General features: G+C 45.7%; 1 long non-coding RNA gene across 1 annotated transcript in view; it reads left to right on the top strand.

The window, feature by feature from the left end:
* Positions 1-18,568, top strand: part of LOC308072433 — a 37,412-nt gene that overhangs the window by 1,937 nt on the left and 16,907 nt on the right. Inside the window, exon 2 of the long non-coding RNA XR_013931670.1 lies at positions 51-18,568. This exon is cut by the window's right edge and continues 16,907 nt beyond it. This is a non-coding gene — a long non-coding RNA (uncharacterized lncRNA). The remainder of the gene's footprint in view (positions 1-50) is intronic.

The following is an 18,568-nucleotide window of genomic DNA, read 5'->3' as shown; positions in this document are numbered from 1 at the left end:
AGGATGGCAGAGGCTGCTGAGGATGGCAGAGGCTGCTGAGGATGGCAGAGGCTCAGAAAGCTGCAAGAGTGCACGAAGGCAGTCAGATCTTGGCACCAGGAATCATCACCCGATACAGAACTTCTGTTTGCAACCAGCAAATGAAGGCAGGAGCTGGCAGCCAGTGCTGCCTGTTGAATCCAGCTCCTCACCCTTCGTACAGGGTTGCAGAAAGCAAGAACACTCCTGCAGCCTCCATGCCACTTTTCTTGGAATAAAGTATCGGGGCATCCAGCAGGGTGAACAGGGAAAGCAACCATTTAGTAAATGTAGTGTTATTTGCACCATGAGCTTGTACGTGGCTGGTCTGGACAAACAGGCACCAAGGGCCTGAGACAGTTGTTGCCTGGAATTTTTTAAGTGGGGGAGAAAATAAGGCTGATGTGTGCAACACTGCTTCTGAGCAAAGTAATCACAAGCAGTTGCCCCAGCCCTGCCTTCCCTTCTCCTACCACACTGGCTGTGACCGTGCCTCTGCTCAGTCACCTGACGGACCCTGACACCTCATGTTTGAGAGAAAAAAAGGTAAGAAAAGGAAGGAAAACGAAAGGAATTTTTTTTCCCCAAGTGGGGAATAGAGGCACAGCATGACATGTTGCTCTGTTCTGGTATACAGAAGCCAGTTTGGCTTCTAGAGTGCTGCTTACTTGTGCTGTGGCCTGATGTTTTCTGAGAAATAAGCTCTATTTAGGTGAGACTTCCAGCTCCCTGGGGAGACGTGCTTGCAGTTGCTGGGTTTTGCTCTTTATCCACACGATGTGCCAGAGATCACAGCAAGCTGGAGGTAGAGCCAGACCTGGCCCCTGTTCATGCCATGCTCACTAGATTGATGATTCCCTTTTCTTAGGGTAGCAAACCTGCAGGGTCTGGTGGAACTAAACCACTGAATCACTAGACATAACCTAAACCCTTAAGCATTTAAAACAAATACAGGGGTTACTTTTATGTTTTAGTACTAAGTTCAGTCTCACAGCTCCTATCCCACGCCATAGGTGCCAGGGTCAGGTTCACTCCCGCAGCGTGATCAAGGCTGCCAAGAGCCTCCTGGCAGACGGTCCTTGGGCTGCACTGGACAGGCTCCTGCTGAGCTGCCTCACCTTCTGTAAGTACAGCCAGAAACCTCCTGGGGATCAACACAGCAAACAGGAGGAGCAATATGAAGATGAGAGGTCTAGCCCACACTGGCAGTTCATTTCCCCACCCCCACCCCCAATTTGGTTAAAATACCACATTTCTGCCTTAACCACAACCACCAGATGCACCTCAGATGAAACCCAGACCCTCATACAGTTTCCCAACAGAACTTCCTTCCAGCTCAGACACCACCTCATTCAGTCAGTCCCAGGTCACCTGCTAGAGGTACCATGAAGTTACATTTATTTGGATTCCGCTGCTCTTTCCTGGCCATCTTGTCTGGACTGATGCAAGTACATAGCTTCAATGCATCCTCACGCTGCATCTTCTTTCCCAGCAACTTACGGCTTTACACCTTCCTTGCAGCCTTCAAGCCATCACCCTCTTCCCTCTCAGCCTGCTGTGCTGCTGCCAGCCCAGGACAACTCGCTGGCCCACATGGGGTTTGGGGAAGCCTTCCGTCCCAAGAGACCAAGGCACAGGGTTTTGTTCTCTAGCAGTCCCTTACCAGTCTCAGCCCACCTCTCAGCAAGCAGCAGTCCCCACCTGCTAGGCAGCCTACTCCCCTCTGTTTTGGCAGCGCGATCAGAAAAGCACCCAAGGCTAAATAAGTGCAAACATCAAGACAGAAGTGTCAAGATAGACGGGGTATGTAATATATCCCTTGTGGAAAAGGTAGCTTGCTTCCCAAACACACACATCCATCTCCCAGTAGGAGGAGCTGGGAGACACCCAGGTTTCATTCTTTTTCTGCCTCATTTTTTTGACCGAGGTGAAGGGCCCAGCCATTTCTGTCATTTGTCCTTGTGCGTGGTGGTGGATAACACCAGCCATTAGCAGAAGTTTAAAGGCAGCACATACTGCCTCCCCCCCGCAGTATCTTATCCTCTGCCTTCCCTGTTGGGACACAGTATGGTATTGTGTCCTGCCCTGGTGTAGGCAGCTACCTGCAGATGCCACTGCCATCCAGATAATCAGTGATTATTGCTACGATGGTCCCCACACATCACTACCCAGAGGAAAATTTCGAATATTTATCAGGCCATGGCAGCTTCTGAGAGCACAAACTGGGATTGGGGTCTCTCATGCTCATGGTCCAGACAGGAGGAAAGAAAAAAAAAAAAAGTCCCTTGCACCTGTCAGTGAGCCTTATTGCCAGCAGAGAGGAGCTGTATTTGATTATTATTTTTTAACAGCTCAGTAGATCATGTCAGCAGACAACAATGTGCTCACTCCACAAGACACAGAATTTGACAGGCAAAACAACCTGCCAGTTACTTATCATTAGTGCAAATGACTGATTTTTCGGTTCACTGGCAGTTCAGAATAATCTGAAGGTTTTATTTTGAGTCAAACTGAAGAATTCTTTTTCAGAACTTTCAACTCACCTTGATATTTCACATTTCTGCTCCAAGCTCTTTAAACAGAAACTTTTTATTCTCTTTTAAAAACTGCAAAAAAGGGAATGCATCATTTGATCCAAAACTACTTCTATTAGTTTAGCTTTCAGCTAAAAAACAGGGGGATTTGGTAGCAGATATTCTCTCAGTAGAGAGGGAATTCTGTCAGTTGAAACCCCAGGTTTTCCTTGGGCAAAGCCTTTTTATGAAGATTTTGGAACAGCCCTAGCCTGCCTTTTTTTTTTTTTTTTTACCTTCCTGTCACACAGCAAAGGCCATCACCCACATCTGGTTTTTGTAGGCTCGGAGATCACAAGTCAAAAGGGAAAGAGCTGCTCATTTCCTATCACTCTTCTCCCTCACTCCCAACAGTGTCCCCAAGACCTTTTGCACATCAGCAGAACCTTGTTCTGCCCCATCCCTGGTTATTTCTGCCATCCAGAGCCAACCTTATGCCATCCACTGGCTTGGAAAGAAAAACACATTGAAGACTCAACCAAGGGAGAAAAAAAGAAACGAAGAAAAAAAGCAGTAGGTGTGCAGGCCAACCCTGCAGGTGCTTCTGCAGTTGAGTCTTGGCTCAGGGCAGTAAGCATTAGTGACTTTTAATTTCCTCTGTCCCCAGGCATCCTGGATAATATCACTTAGATAGCACTGATTCAACTCCTGACCTGGCAGACAGTTCTGGGTGTCCCACCATGCTCCATTGAGTACAGTAAGCTTCACATAAGCTCACTAAGCCACTGGGCTAGTTTGGTGAGTCATTTAATAACACTGAACATGCTTTTCCCTACAACTTAGCAAGGAGAGGAGGAATCTATTGCCAGGGAATTAAAGACCCCCAAACAAATTTTAAACACAAATTAGATTTTTTAATTGGACTGGAGTGCTGAAGCATATTCAGATCTTGACCTCAAATCAGATCAGAAAGGAGAAGTAGGAAGTCAGTTGGCTCTGGAGGTTTGTAGGGGGTCACAGGTGCCTTTAATAACTGATTCTGCAAGTTAATAGCTTGGTTAGGGATGGGAATAGACTAAAGATGATACCAAGGAGTTGAAGTTTGCTTTGAAACAAGAGCTAATATCACAGGAAGATCACAACTGTAACAGGAGGTTGGAAAGACTCATAAATCACTCATTTAATCTCTTGCTATAGCAAGCTCTCTCTTCTTGCAATTGTGACAAATTTTTGACATTTATCAAGCCACATCCTTAGGCAGGACTTTCTTGCATTCACTGCTCCTACCAGGAAGAGATTTCAAAATCTGAGGGTTAGAAACTTTCTCCTAATTAGCAATCCAAGACTCTGTGGTCAGCAAATAACATTCTCCTTCAGCTTTAGTAGCTATTCTCCTCATCTCTTCAGAGGCAACCCACCAAAAGGGTCCAGACCTGGATAGCAAAAAGGAGCATTTATATTTGTGCCAGCCCTGAGAAGACAGCTGTCAACCAACCACTGGATCATGACCACACTGTTTTAGTTGATGCCTATCAATCAGCTATTGCTTACACTAAAAAAAAAAAGTGTTAAACCATTACTTGAACTCTAGCCGCCTAGAGCAGCACTTTCTGCTCTAGTTTGCCCCAGTGATCTGGAAAACCTACACATGGGAGATTATAAGGTGGTTACCAGTTGTTACAAGGGTCCCACTACCGTTCAGGGCAAAGATAGGATTTAGTGCCAAGGCAGAGTGGTCTTCACAGGTCTCATGGGCTAACTACTCAAGCTGACCTGGCCCAGCCAGGCAGCTGCATTGCTACCCTGCACTGCCTCCTGTCTCACCCTTGTTCTCTGCCTCAGCTGCATGTGGTTGCAGATTTCCAAAGGTGTCAGATGGAGCTGAACCAAGTCAAGAGTTTGCATGTAGCTTCCTGGAGCTGCTCTGAGAATTGCAGACTCCAGGCAGAATTTCAGCTCTGCATCTCTAGCTCAGCACCTGCTGAAGGATCAACATGAACATCTTTGTGAGTGTCTGAGAGCCACTGGTTTGCAAAGTGCTTAAGCATTTGGCTGCTACCAAGAGTCCTACTCGGATGTTTACTGAAGTCAGAAAGTGAGCACCCATACCTCTGATTCACAGATAACAGGAACCAGAGCAGTCAGCATTTTTGAGCATCTTCGATCTGTTAAGTGGCATTTTCTGAAGATGAAAAGCCTTTGAGTTGACTGCCCAGGAGAGAAACCCCCTGTCCCCCAGACAGCTCCTGCATGGGCCTTGGCAGCGGGCCCAGACAACGTCAACAAGCTTTGAACATGACTTACAGCACTATTTGAGACAGCGAAGAAAGGGGAAACTCCCATGACACCATTCACATTCAGGTCTTGTTGATGAAGCTACTAGACATTAATGCCAAAAACAACAAAGATTTTTTTTTTTTTGCCATGTGGTCTTCAAAATTCACATCAACAGAGTAGCATCTTTCACATAGGTCCTTAAAACAGCTCTGTGTCACAAACCTGCCCCTCACACCCATCTGGCAGCATGCTGGCCCATGGCAACGCACAGCTTCCTCCTCATTTCATCCTCCTCCAACACTCCCATTTGCGTTTTGTCCACTTGTTGCATCCTGTCTAATTCCTGTTCAGGCGTTCATCAGGGAGGGGAAGGTTGTTTTTGCTGCTTGCCTGCGCTGCACCCAAAATAATGAGCCCAAAACCTTTATGCAATCTCCTACCTGATACTCTGATTTAAACTGGGACTGCAAGGAAGATTCTTCCTTTCTTCCCTTTTGACAACCAAGTGGAAAACAATTTTAGCAAAACAAAGATAATTGGGAAATGCATTTCAGGGTCTGTCAAAAATACTTAATTTTTACAAGCAAAATTCTGGGGTTGGAGTTATTTAACTTTGCCCTCCCCCCTTCTGCACTTTCAAACAAGAGTTCTGCACATAGAAAACACCCTTTTGAAACAGAAGTCAAAATGCTGTCTGCAAGCTATGGGAAGATGTTTGATGTCAACATCCCTATTCTTCCCTTAGCCAAGACTCGAGCTATATTTGACATGAAGGAGCAGCTAGGCTGGACCTTACAGTAGCAGTTTTGGGGCAAATTTTCTGCACATTCACAAACTCTAACCAGTTCTCCATGCAAAGCAACAGAGCCACAACTTCAGGTCACTTGTGACCTTGGCCTTATTCAAAACAAATGAAAGCCTCACGCTTACAGATTCCCAATCCAAATCCCTAAAGATCCAAAACCCTCGCTTTGTTTGTTCAGTATTAAAAAAAAAAAAAAGGGTTTTCTTTCTTGCCCCCACCCCTTTTCAAACAAATCCTTCCTGCCTTTGGACAAGCTGACATTGTGTGTGTCCTTGAGTGTGTTCAAAAGTAAGGTAAGAGTGTTCCTTTCTTATTGCATGGCTTGGCTTATCAGCCCAGCAAAGGTTTGGGTTTCACCACTCACACAGCACAGAGGCAAGGGTATGAAGCATATATATATATATATATATATATATATATATATATATATAGCCTTACAGACTTTATCACAACCACCAGGAAACCACACTCTCACCTGATGATCCTCAGACAAGCAAACAGCCTCTAGCTCCAGAAGATGGATCAGGAGGAATTAAATTATATTTAACAGGTTGATTGAGAGATATTTGCTCCCTGAAAGCAGGAATAGATTCTCAGCTGTATTTCATTTTCACTGCTCTATGGCCAAAATCCACAGAGAAGAGGGGCTGATGAAACTGGGGTAAGACATTTGTTTCTTCTAATGTATTATCAAGAGCATTAATGCAGAGATTTTTACCTCTTAAAGTAGATTGGAAATTACTTACAAGTGAAGGACCAACAAGGAAATAGTTCCTAGACAGGGCAATGAGCTGGTGTACTAGATGATGCCACTGCAGAGGGAGGCTGCATCCTAAGTTACTCATAAAAACATGATCACTTTGAATCCATTGAGGTGTCCTGTTACTGCACACTAGTAACAAACTGGTAACTCAACTTCCACTTGTTAATTTGGAAACTGCATACTGTATTTACATACAAATGTAAAATACTCTGCATTTGATCTGTTCTCATTTATGTCTCATAATGAAAATGGACTCCATATGCTGTCTGGGTGTTCAAACCCTCAAGACTTTCTACCATTCTTTCTTGTGCCACTTTTCGTTCACGTAATACCTCATGAGGTTACTACTAGGATCATTCTGAACGTGCATCTCCATTAGGATTTCTAATGAACAGTCCACTTCTCCCTTCCACCAGTGAATCATTAGAAACCCTGCCCTGGTGTTCTTCAGTTGCCCAAACAGGTGCCCCTTTGGCTGGCTAAAGTAGCTAAACCAGCCTTTGCCTGTAGTGGGTTGAAAAGTGGTGCCACTGGCCAAGGGGCTCTCTCTTTCTCCTACCAGACCAACTCTTGCAGAAAGGAGGGAGGGGTGGAGATGATAGGAAGAAAGGGAAGTTCCTCCAGAGACGTGGTGCACATAAGGAGATTGCAAGCTTTGAGAGGGCAGGGCAGCCATTGGGTAGCTTATCCAAGTTCCTAGTAACCCTTGTGCTCATTTAAGTGTCTTTGTACCCTGGAGAAAGTTGCAAACATTTGCAGGCTCTAGGTAATCCCCAAGCAGGTAGTTTTGGCTAGTTAATTATGCCTTGCAGCTCTTCTTCACTCACAGACTGAATTCATAGCCCTGAATTCACAGACTGAATTAATTTTCCTGATTCATAACCCGAACAGAACTCTCACAACAGGGGAACCTCAGGCACCTGGTGCAAGTTTTTAGGTGACATGCCAGTTCAGCAAGACCTTCAGGATTTGCCAGTGTTTTCACAGGAGGAGGTCCTGAGCACTCTGATGGTTACCTAGTCTCTTCCCACACCCTGGGGCAGGTTCAGCACTCCTAAAACCTTTCCTCAAGCAAACCATGCCCTGAAGCATTCAGCAGATACAAGAGCTCAAATCACTTTTTATACAGTAGGTGCTGATGTGGCTGTCCTGATCATAGCAGCACCATGTCTTGCTGTCTTAGAGGTGTTTACCATCACAATAATCCCACAAGTTAGGGCAGTGTTGCTATTTCCATCGTACTGCTAGGGAACTGAGTCACACAGCATGATGTAACTTGCCTGGGGCAGAAGATGAAGTCTGGGGCAAAACAGGGAACTGAGCACAAGTCCCTCAAATTGTGGCAGGCGCTCCAAGCCCAGGCCATCCCAACAGCCAGTCACATTTGCAAAAACATCTGGCAGGGCTTTAGATGGAGTGTCTAAGATGTTCACCTGCTTGAGCATGCATGGAAGTGCCAGCCATACCTATCTGGGTTAATCTGCTACAGCAGGATGGGATGCCATGACATCACAGCCCAATAATGCTCTGCAAAACCCTCAGGAAGAGAACTTGGTGCCAGGCACAGGATCGCCAGGTGAACTGTGGGCAGCCAAGGAACCTTTGGCACAAGCAGCATCATGCAGCACCTGATTCAAAGCCCAACAGCAGCCGTTGTCTCCAGCACGCTCTGAACACGCTTGTTCGAGTGATCACTCAACACCAGAGGTAGTTGAGAGATCTGCTTTTGCATGTGGTGATGTCCAGCTGGCAAGAGATAACTATTAGACTTCTGCAGTGCCCTGCGCACACTTCGAATCAAGCAAACCCAGAGCTTAAAGGCATAAATCATAGCACAGTATTTCCTTTTTCCAAGATGAAGCTTGGCTCTTAAAATCCAACTTCATCTTAATGCTCAATTAAAGATGCAGAAGCCACTTAACAACTGAACTTACCTAGCAATGCTTCTTAAGACTTTGAGATGCCCCCGTCTACTCGGGGAGCAGTCAGGAGATGACAGCGTTCCATCTCTGGCTGACTCCATGTTTTGGGGCTTTGTTTTCTCAGGACAATGGTGAACATGGGATAAAAACCCTGTTGAAAGTGATGGAAGGCATTTCACACACTTGGGCTCAGCTGTCCAGCAGCAGGGCACTAGCCGCTAGGCACCAGGGTGGGCTGTGATAGCTTTTACTTTATATTTTACAAAGATAAAAACCCTGCCTGGAGTTTGTACAGCTGGAAGATGAATGGGGTCACTGCACAAAACCCACCCACTACTGGCAGCAGCAGAGATAAAAGTTGCTATAATTTGATTGCACCCATTATTAAAACTTATCTTTAACCATCTCTCTGTCTATTGATTTCTAGCCAACTATTAACTAGCAATGACCTTAGTGGCTTGGAAATAACTGGGGAAGTCAAGTAAACAAAGGGGAACCCAGCTGCATACAAAGAACCAAGGTATTTACAGAGACCCTCTTTGCTCCTGCTCATTGCAATAAACTTGTGCTGAGTATTTTTCCATTTAAACATCCGAGTCAATGATCCAAGAAGCTGAGGGTGTGGACAAGCAACTGAGTATACAGAGGAGCAGAAGGAAGGAATAGGAGCTAATTGTAATTGTGTCTAGAGCCTCGAATTAAAGTAATCTCAGGCAAAGTCTGAGGACAAAGGTTCAGGTTTTAGGAGCTTAGCTCCACTAGCTGTAAGCCTGCATGTATATTAAGCAGAAGCATTAATTATGCACAGGTCAATTTGACTTTTTCAGGACATACCATTATACTATACCTAGTGCCAAAGAAAGCCACTTTGTGTTGTTTTAAAAACCTGATGAAAATGAGCAATAGGAGTTTTTAGAATGAGAACCCAAGTATTTCATCATACACCTACATTTTGTCATCCAAACCCAGGCCTCATCTCTTTTTGTGATCCAAGGATTCGCACCCTTTCACTCCACCAGCACATCTACCCTAGTGTCCCTGACATCTCCCTTCATACAGGGCTCAGTGTCCCTCTGCAGTTACCATGACCTACCCTGTTCCCAGCCCAGTACCAATGGCATCCCCGAAACTGCCCCCCTTCCCGTGCCCTTAACTATCAACTGGGAAAGCAGCAGCATTTGCTGTGGCTTGTTTCAGGCTATTTGTGCTCCAACTGGACAGTCATCCAGCTGGCCGAAGAGTACCTGTAATGCTTGAAAATTCCCAAAACCCTGTGTAGAGGGCACACTATTGCTTGACCATTGATTTTCAGGAAGCGTTTAGCAACAAGATTTGAGGTTTTGCCTCCCTGTTTAGATTGGCTGAAGATGGTCAATAGGTTTTAAAATTTCTGAAGGAATACAATAGAGTTACTGATATTACTATTTTGACAAGAATTAGTGTTCTTACACACCACATTCTGCACTACCTTGTTTTTGGCCTTGCTTAGAGTTAAGGTCAGAGCAGCAGTTCCTAAGAAAATCTCTCAAATTCTTGGAAAGATACTGCTGACATGCAAGCTTCTTGATTTAAATCCCGTGCTGGATCCATTAGCCAATCTGTGGGCAAGAGGAAAGTTAAGCATGTCCACCATGGGGCCGATTGTGGTGACAGTACAAATCAAAGCGGGAAATTCCAGAGAGAAATGTGGGTCTGCTTCTCCTTAGTGGAGAATAGAGGTAGGGGCATTCACGTATCCGAGTTCACACAGGGCATAGTCAGCTGTAATGGGGCAAGAAAAGCCAACGTCTCTTTAGTCATAGTCCCACACTACAGAAGAAGCTCTTGCAAAATTCTGGTGTTTCCAGTTTGTGGGGAAATCCTTTAGAAGAGCTTTGTGTGCTTTCTCATTCTCACTATAGGCAAACCAGGACTGCAGGGGCAGCATAAAAAGAAGTCATTTGAGGCCAGAAGAGGAAGCTATCCAAAGCCTTCTTAATTTGAAACCTAAGTAGAACTCTAAATATTTTGGCAATTCAGCCATCCACACACATGATTATTTTTGGACTGACACTCAGATGATCCTCCAGCCAGCCATCCTCCTCAAAGAATTTTGAGCCTTTTGACTTAATTCAGTCACATTTGAAAAAGCAATAGAAATTTCAGCAACAAGAAGTGCCCACAAGGTTTGGGAGAACCCAGAGAGGAGTGCAGATAGAGACCCAGATGAGTTTCCCACTGCGGAAGGGCACAGGGTATACGATCCTTGGAAAACGGCTGCCTGGACAAACAGCACGTGTCCTGGCGGACCAGCTAGTGCTTGCACAGCTCTGTCCCAGCTACAGCACTATGTTATCTTCTGTGTCAGAGTCACAGGAAGAGCAGTGTGAAAAGAGCTGGGGTTATTATGGCAGAAACAGAAGTAGGATGAAAAGGCCAAAGGACAAAAATCCACAGGAGACTTCAGTAACTCTGGTGTTCAGGAAACAACAAGGCTCTTTCCCATCCCTTCATCTTCTTCCTGGGAAGGGTGAGATTACCCACCCCAAAGGCAGGAAGACACATACACCTCCCTCACCAGAAGAGGCACGGTGTTATAATAGCAGGGCTATTTTTTCCCCAGGAAAAAGAATGAAATCAGCTATTTACACTGGAAAAATTACAAGCTCTGGAAAGCACATGAGACACACAAAGAGAGCAGTTGTATCACAAATAAATGGGGGGGGGGGGGGGGGAACAACTTATTGATTAGCTTTGTAAACGCAGTTGCCCAATCAATAGCAATTTTGTGAAATGCCTGGTACTTATTTGGTTCAGCTTGTACAATGAGGATAAATAATAAGAGTACTTAAGGAGCATGTCTCCTGACACCATTGCCAAGCCCCACACAACACAAAACCAGAACACGGTACGACTGCACAGGCCAGTACTAATCCACTATACCTCTAAAAAAAAAAAATCCCAACAAGCACAAATCCAAACACAGCCACACTATCAAAATAAGCACCTGGCTCCCAAAGGTATCTACACATATTCCTGCTACTCTTGCTATAGATGGCTGGCACCAGACCCAGAATGGTATGAAACTCACCCATTTGCTGTGGCAAGCTGAGCAAGGCATGGGTGATCCCTGCTGTCTGGAAGTACACAAGACCTTCCCCCCCCCCTTCCCTGAATGACTAGGCTGCTGTAGGGGTGCCCCTTAGCACAGTGAAACCCCTAGATCTTGGGGGAAGAAAAAAAAAAAAAACACAAAAAAACGACAAAGGAGCTTGGCAGAACATTTTGGCTGACACAGCCCCTTCATGCCAGCACCAGCCCCCTGCCACTTGGAGACTGGGCTTGGATATACTGCCGTCTTCCCCATGCTAAGGGGACCCAGCCATCCTAGGGCAGGGCAGAGTCCCAACGTGGGCAGCAGGACCCCAGAGAGACCACAGCACATGCTGCTGGCACAACTGCCATGCAGCAAGAGGCACCGAGGGTAAGCATCTCACCAGTGGGGCTGCAGGGAGCCCCCAGTTAACCCTGACCCAGGCTCTTGTATATACCACAGCCCTGTGCTAAAAGTAGCACCTGATGGGAAGGAGGGAAAATCCACCTCAGCTCCCCAGGGGCTTCTCTGCTTCCCTTCTTCACAGATAGGAAGTTTGCTCACATTGTAACATGAGATCATAGCACAGGAAAGACTGAGGAACCAGACGCTCGTTTAAACTGCAGCTTTTTTTACTGCAGCTGCCAAGGATAACGATGTTTGCATGAAAAGTGTTTACAGATATTGTTCACAGCCCTCCAGTGAGGTGGCCTGTGCAAGAGCCACTGGCCAGCTCATCACAACAAAGACTTTCACCCGCCCTACTTACCCTAACCTGCTGCATCGCTCCAGACAAGACGGGGCAGGCAGCTCTCCCAGCTACTATCACAGTACTCAGCACTGCCCATCCAGCCAACACGGAGAGGGAGAGGAGAGAAAAAGGTACTTGCAACCTAATCCTTCATATAGCTTTTGGCTGGTAGTGCATCTACATGTAGATTGCTGCCAGCTGGGTGGTGAGAGGACGGGATAGCTGTTCTTCTTACTGGGCATACGTAGCCCACAGGTATTTCACATTCTCCTTTAGGGCCCTAATGACTTTTCCCATCAGCACAACCTGCCTGGGGAGGTGTCAGCACACAGGTGTCTGGGGCAAATGTTGAAACCTTGTCTTCCCTACAGGAGAAGTGTCATTTACTCCATCCTTTAGTGAGGGACTTCATGGGACCGTGCTGGTTTGTAAATCACAGCAGGATAAGAGGAGTTTATGTGGAGTAGGAATGACTCATTTTTCTGCTCCTAAAATTTTGGTATTACTCACCAGAAAACTCCCCCCGTATTCCGAGGGATTTCAGTGCTTTTTGTCTTTCATTAACAGCTCATTTTGTTTGCTTCCTCGTCACAGCATCCTCCTCATAAGAACTTCCTGCATCCTTTGTCACCACCTCACAACATCATCGTCACGGCCAAACAGACCGTGGAGGCTGGAAAAGACATTAGGCAGTCAGCAATCGCTTTGTCACCTAGAGAAGGCCACATTAGCCTCCATGACTTCAGCCAGTGTTCACCAGCACCGTTAGACGCTGAGGTTGTGGGTTGCATGGATTTTCCTTGTGACTCAAAGCAATTTTCATTTACAGTCTAGAGCTGAGCACACGTTACCTACCAAAGGGTGCAAAGATGAAAGCCTTCAGGCTTATTGCACAAATGGGATTTGTACCCTTACTTCAATTCTTGCGTCTCCTGGGAAGGCGTGCACACATGCTGCTTTTGGGTAGGATCATGATATAACCAGTATGGGGAATTAAACACATAGTCAAGTGATTTCAGCTATCTGTGCCTAGTTTCCCTAGCTGTGAAACATGTTTCCTTTGCATTAACCTTGAGGCTAAACATAAATTTCTAGGCCTGGAGTCGCTACGCACAAAAGACTGTACCAAAATAAATACCATTTATTGGGGACCTGGAAAGCAGAGAATGGGAATGCATTTAACTTAGGAGTGTTGTGGGTGGTGTCTCGCCTTTACTTTCCCTTCATCCTACAAAATCTTAAAATTGCTTTTCTTGCTTTTTGTTGTAAATAATTGACGTGTGAAGTGCTGACTCATAAGTCTGGGGTTACAGGAAAGGAAACTTTGTTTCTTGGTTAAAAAATTAATTTCATAGCATAAGCAGCTTCCTCCAGGGCTGTCTGGCAAGTCCTTGGCCACACAGCGCGCCCTGCAGACACCGATGACGTGCCGGCGGTAGGATTTCCCAGATGGTGTGGTTCTGCCCATCATTCTGCAACAGGGGAACCCAAATGCCGTCCCACCAAGAGCTTGGCAACCCCATTTGGATGAAGTGGAGCACAGCAGAGCTCCCTTCCCTGGGTGTTAATGCAGAGGTAGGGCCACATGAATGTGCCAGGTCGTGCTCCCCTGCACATCGTCTGGACCCATGTGGGCTTTTACCTGCTGTTCTGCTCAAGCAAGAGGAGTTTGGGCTGGGGCTGCAATGTCCATGAGCTGTTGCCTGCCTATAAACAGCAGACCAAATTCTGGCCTTCCCCAGTTATTGCTGTGCCAGAGTAACAGTGAAGAGTCCCCCCGGAGCTCAGGAGTTGAGGCTGCAGCCTTGAGCACAAACGACTTTATTCCTCAAAGACCTTACCATATAAAGGAACAGAGGAAATATTATCTGTACGTCACGAGACAAGATGCTCAGATCCTTAATTTTTTTTCAGCACCTGACCTGCACTGATTTCCACAGCAGTCAAGCACTCGCAGTCCTGCAATGAGCCACGCATCGGTGACTCACCCAGCACCAGACAGAAAGTCTGCAACGTGGTGGCGAAGACAACTTCACTCTGCTGGCACTCACAGAGGCACTTCTAGCACCCAGGGTACAGTGACATTTCTCTTCACTCCCTTCAAGCAGCATTATTTCATTGTGTCTCCAAAGCACAATTTGCTGCTGGAATTCGGTACTTTAACTTTACTCTTTGACGGACACCCCTGTGGCACATTTGACTCATATTCTTTCTAATATTGTTGTGGTAGAATTCAACACCCCCTCCATTCCCCTCAGATTTTGCAGAAAAGGTGATTTTGGAAACTTCCTTCTCAGAGAAACTGATGATAGGAGCTCCATTGTGCCTGAGAAAATCAGTCACAGTCTGTGCCTTCAAAAACCATAGGAATGTTGTTGCTATAGCTGTGCATTATATTGACTACGGCTGTGCAAGGTGCACAATAGGGAACCAGCCTCAGTCCCACAGACCTTGCAGTCTTAACAACAATCCATACACTGAATGTTTGCTATATAAATATTTAGCTAAAGGAAGCATCCAAGTCACATAAAAGCTCAATGGATCAAAAAGGTCAATGAAGAAACAAGTTTTTCAGGAGACGGGGTTTATCCATAGGACTGCAATTTACAGACCTTCCTTGTCATATTTAGAGAGAAGTGAAAGCTCACAGGGAGAGAAAAAAACTTGAGATGTAAACCCTTCCCATGCAAACCCTCCCTGTGCAAACCCTTCCTAAGGAAAGTCTCCTCTGCTTTAAAAAGGAAAGGAGTAGAATTACTCCAGAAGTTGAGCAGCATCTGCTTGTGCAGGGCTGACGGATCTGCGAAGCACTCTGTTCCTGTGGTATGGACAGGTATCTGAGAGGCAGGGTAAAAAGGGAGTTATGTTGGCTTGAATCTCGTCTATCAGGACAAGTTATTTCACTGAGGATACATCAACAGGTACAGATGCTGCTGCGTATGTGTATATCTGAAAGAAAATGAGATGGTACATCACAGGCCGCATTAGGAGAAAACCCCAAGTCTTACTCTTTTATTGGGAGAATGGTTTCATTGAGCTCTTGATGCTAAAGGGAGAGAGGGAAAAGTGTTTCTCTTTACTCTTCAGGAATGCTTTCCTATTTAAATAATAACCAGCTCTAGAGTGAAGTGGGATGCTCCTATGTGGAGCCTACACAATAGCAAGCTGCTTTTTTTTTTTTTTTCTACAAGCAAAGTTCCGATCACTATGGAGTGCTTATGGTGCTTCCCTTTAGCACTCATGCTACACACTGCAAACCACTAAAAGAAAGATAAACAAGGACTTTTACAAACATGCAAACAGGGCAGGTTCACAAACCTACATCTACTTTAAGGGCTCATAAGGACCGCTGAGGAACCAGCATCTGAAGCCTGTGAGACCACATTGTGGCTGGGCTTGAATTCCTGTTGTTCCTCCATGCCATCTGAGCACTGTCCTCTACAGCTGCTTCAGAGGGTGGTGGGAGGTAACCACAGGATCCAGCAACCACATCTTCTCTGTGGTGGCAGGACAAGAAAGGCAGAAGCATGATTGCATTTAAAAAAAAAAAAAAAAAAAAAAAAAAAAAGGAGAAAAACAAAAAAAAAAAGCTATTTACTTCCTCTTGATCAGGACAGCTTTCTTAAACAAAATGCTCGGGCAAACTGTGGATACAAGCTGTGGCCTTGACAGTGGTATAGGGGACTGTCTGAACAAGGGCACAGGTCTCTGAGGAACAGGCAGAACCACAAATATTTTTTGTACTTTTCAGCTATACCAAGAATGGGCCATGACCCTGTCCTTCAGCCTCTGAGGACCAGGGATATTGGGTCATGAGCCAGTCAGACCACCTTGGGGAAACATTCTTCATGCAAGTGGTGGCTGGGTCCTGTTGGGAGACCTCTGCTCCCAGAGCCAAGGTACGAGGACTGGTCTCTCCAAAATGTGCACCCATGCACAAGTATGTCTGTGTATAAACATATACATATATATGTGTGTGTGTGTATGTACATACTGTACCTTTCAGGTCACCTAGGGCACACAAGCTTAGACTTTCTGAAAGAGATAGCCCATATGGAGGAATGAGTCCAAGAGCAAGCGACTGTAGAGTCATCTAACTCCTGTTAACCTTGACAGCCAGAGAGAGCGCTTCATGCAGTGGAGCACCCCGTGTGTCTTTACTAAATTTTCCTTTTGGAAACACAGCGGTGAACCAACATTAAGGTGCCACTGTGACAACTGTGCTTCAGTGAAGCTGAGTTATTTTTCCCCTGCCCAGTCATGGCGTGGCTAGGCAGAGCCGTGTGTTAATGTGAGATGGGAATCAGATGGCTGATACGACTCTTGCTTCAGCGGAGGAGAGCTGCTGCCAGCCGGGCATGTGAGAAAGCCCTGCCTCTCCAGTTTGAAATGAAAGTATTTCAAAAGAGAACATGTATGAAATATTTTGGGGTTTGATGCTATTGGGGTTTTTTTAATTTATTTATTCTTTCTGGGAAAAGCTTGTGGTTAGTGGGCTTTTCCTCTACATTTCCTGTCCCATGATCTGTGTTGTTCCTACTGTAAAATATTGAATGTGAGATAATTCAAAACAAATTGTTTATTGTCATATTTTCAATGGCTGTTATGACATCACAGCCTCCTTTTCTAGTCACCCCCTTCTTGTGAAGCCTGGACATGAGACTTGTCTTAGAGAGATCTCATTTTTCCAGTTCTTCACTGCACTTGGGATTACCTTGGTTTGTAACACATTGTAAATTTTGTTTTCATCTGTGTTATGCAATATTTTTTGAATAGACTCTTCTGGTCATCATCAGATACAAAGTCTCTTGGTGGGTTATAAATTGTTCTGTACAATGAGGGAGAAAAGCTGACGGTTTAAAAACGGCCAAGGCTGGGATCCAGAATCCTTGGCATCTGTTCCCAGACTGAGCAAGTTACTCTGTGTTGGTGCCTCACATAGAGCATTCATCCCACGGTAACTGGAAGGCATGAACATTATACTATCAAAGTTTACCCAACACCACTTCCAACACATCCCATCAGCAAAACCCTTGAGACTGCTAAAGCCACGTACTCTTCACTGGCTGAAGCTTAAGACCGAGCAGGACCTGTGAGGCTGATCCCAGTAATTCCCCTTTGCTGCTCTCTAATTAGTGCTGCTGCTCCCTACTCCACCAGCTCCAGAAAGTGCGCAGCACACCCAGGGGCTCTGCAGTGCAATGGTGCTGGACACCTTAGCAGTGCCCAGGCACCTCACAGCTCCGCTGCAGGGTGGCCTTGCTATGGTGGCCAGATACATTGGGTAGCACACAACCTGTTCAATCTTGCAGGCTTCACGCAGGCAGCAGCTGGATGCTCTGAGTATGTTCACTTCACAAGGCACCAGTCAGAATTTCAGATGTTTCTTGCCAGGCAGAGCTCACTGTGCTGTAGGTATTTTCAGACAAATGTCTTGTACTAAAGTACTTACCTCACTGCAGCACTGAGGATGCCACTTCTGGGCTAGGACCTTTCCTATGTGAGATAACACAGGACAGAGAGATTGCATGCCCCAGAGCTTACTGTAAGTACAGACCAAAGGGCAAGGGGTGCAGATGGAGGAGTTAGTCCAAGAAAATGCAGAGGTGGCACTGGCCAGTGTGATAACTAGTTGTTTGAATGCACCTTGGCCCTAATCTTTCAAAAAGTAGGCTTGGTGGAGGTCAGCATGGAGCCATGCGGGAAGTTCTGCAGTGCTCCCCTCAAGCATGTGTGCCTGCACTCCCAGCACCCCATGAGAGAGGTCCTGTGCCTCAGAGAGCATCCTGGCCAGCAGCACCTATGGTGTGTGCAAACATCCCACCTATGGGAAACATGCAGAGCTACTGGACATATCTCCAGTTATTACAGAGGAATTATAATGATGGGTAGTACACGGATTGCAGCCTTGAATCAATGCTGGAAATCTCACTTGGAGGCTGCAAAACACAGAAAGGTCTTCCTTTGCTCTGTCAATACCATTTGAGCCCCACTGAGACCCCATCCAACTAGGGCAAATCAAACCACATCCATTTCCTCCATGTCAGCAGAACTGCATGGTCTAGCAAGCGCTCCAAAAAGTCTGGTGTGGATTTGCAGCTTGTAAATACATGTATACCCACGTATCTTTCCGAAGGAAAGAAATGATCCTCTGGAAGATGTCAAGAAGGCAAAACTGCATATCACAATCATGTAACAAGGGGGTGGTGAAATTGCTATTGCGTTAGAGCTGAGCAACTCATGATTGCTCTGTCCTGCAAATGTTTTCAATGTTCAAACCTTTTTCCTTAAATGCAAATATAGGTGATGATGAACATTTTTACAAACAAAGTGTGAAAAAAAGCTGAGCGGGGGCAATCAACACTGCTTCATTTTGATAACTTTGAAGTGTTTTGTGTTCAGCCATGTAAAAAAAAACCTCATTAGCTTAAATTGTGAAATCAAAA

Source organism: Falco punctatus, assembly GCF_963210335.1.
Source record: "Falco punctatus genome assembly, chromosome: 13".
Lineage (NCBI taxonomy): Eukaryota > Metazoa > Chordata > Aves > Falconiformes > Falconidae > Falco > Falco punctatus.
Note: the sequence above shows the minus strand (reverse complement) of the source record. Positions and strands in the feature narration are given on the sequence as shown.